This window comes from Mustela nivalis (genome assembly GCF_964662115.1).
Source record: "Mustela nivalis genome assembly, chromosome: 3".
In the NCBI taxonomy this organism is placed as follows: Eukaryota; Metazoa; Chordata; class Mammalia; order Carnivora; family Mustelidae; genus Mustela; species Mustela nivalis.
The window spans coordinates 143,836,482-143,838,088 of NC_139022.1; the positions used below are offsets into that span (position 1 = coordinate 143,836,482).

Genomic DNA, 1,607 nt, shown 5'->3' on the forward strand with positions numbered 1-1,607 from the left:
GGAGGGAGGAAGAGAGGGAGGAAGGAAACATTAAAAAACAACAACAACAACAAACCTAAATGTGTCAGCTTATTCTTCAGAGTGAATGGAGCTGGGAGCATCTTCAAGGACCCAAATTCGTGTGTTACAGAGTCATCACAAGCATGCTTTACTTTTAAGGGGAGGGGGGGAAAAACCGAAACAACCAAACAAGAACTAGAATTGTTTGCTGTTCTCCCAAGACACAATTATTCAAAGGAACTAGTCCTGAGAGGCAGAAGAGGATCATACCTAAGGGCCATGTCTCCCACGAGCGCACGTGAGTAGGTGCAGGGTCTCTGTCATGACTGCGGAAACGAATTTTAATCTTTCCTCTTGAGTTTGATTGAACATTGCTTTCAGCGCAAGGCCGACACCAGCTGTACAGGAAAGGCCCTGGAGAGCCGTTCCCAGCAGCACGCGGCTGCGGCTCTTCCGCGGTTCCGGAGGCCCCAGGGCAGCCAATATTGCCTTGTCCGATACCTTCTTTTTGCTTTTCTGGGTGAGCGCAGAACAGTCCACGTACTCCACTGCCTTCAGGCCACCGGCGGACTTTTCAGCAGCCCCTGCAGTGACAGGCTTCTGTTTGTTCTTGGCAAGTTTCTCAGTGGTAGAGGTCAGTTTGGGTCCCAACAAGCAAGAAAGGAGTCTTTGGACAATGGTGAGTTATATCTCTGGCACCCACTTTTCCTTCGCATTTTCAAATGAGGAAGGAGAGACCCCTGAAAAACAGACTGGATATTCATCTGTTTGTGGATAACTCAGGGGTCCTAATCTGTCAGAATCCTCTTGCCCTGCAGTATTGCGAAGTCCAAGAGAATCTGGCTGTCCACCAGTCATTACTGTGACCGCATCGCTGTCAGAAGGAGTCGGTTAATACTCAGATGGAAATCTGTTTGTTGTGTAAGATATCAGGAGACGTGTTTTACCAACGGCGCCATCGCCCAGAACAACACATTTAATTGTCTGCATTGCTGAAACTGTTTTGTATCCAATTTAAACATTTCAGATTCAGTGGTGCCCTCAGGTCCTCCCCCAGGACACTGGCAGCACTACTGCGGGGTCCCCTCGGCTCTGGTATTGTTAATTTGAAACGTCCATGTGTGCATTATAGGGTAAAGCAAATGATTTAGTGTAAAACATTATCTTTCTAATCTTCCTGATGTCATTGAGAACTGGAATTTGGGGGAAAGCTAGGGAAAAGGATATACTCTGTGGTTCTGGCTTTGAATTAAAAAGTATCAGCATAAATTTGTGATATGAGGTTACCTTAAAAAAGAAACTCTTCCCTAGCTCTTTCTATTGAAGAGGTTTCTGAACCTTAATAGCAATGAGAACCATCTAGACTGTAGACTTAAAAACATGTTTTCCTACTAAAGAGCTCTTTGGAGAAATAACTGAGTGTAGGTTTGGGGCAGGAAATGTAGGTGATGTATGTGATGATACTGAAACATCTTGTCATATCAGATAGCAGATAATATTTTAAATACTGTTAGGGTCATGTCAAAAGAACTCGGGAGCCAAATGAAAGAGGTACCGACCAAGCAAAGAGAGAACAATCTTACCATCAATAACAGTAACATTGCAAT

General features: G+C 44.6%; 1 pseudogene across 1 annotated transcript; it reads right to left on the minus strand.

The window, feature by feature from the left end:
* Positions 1-270: 270 nt before the first annotated feature.
* LOC309860958 (cell division control protein 42 homolog pseudogene) lies at positions 271-990 on the minus strand (annotated as a pseudogene). The gene has a single exon. The product of its transcript is annotated as a cell division control protein 42 homolog pseudogene (transcript).
* Between the last annotated feature and the right edge of the window lie 617 nt (positions 991-1,607).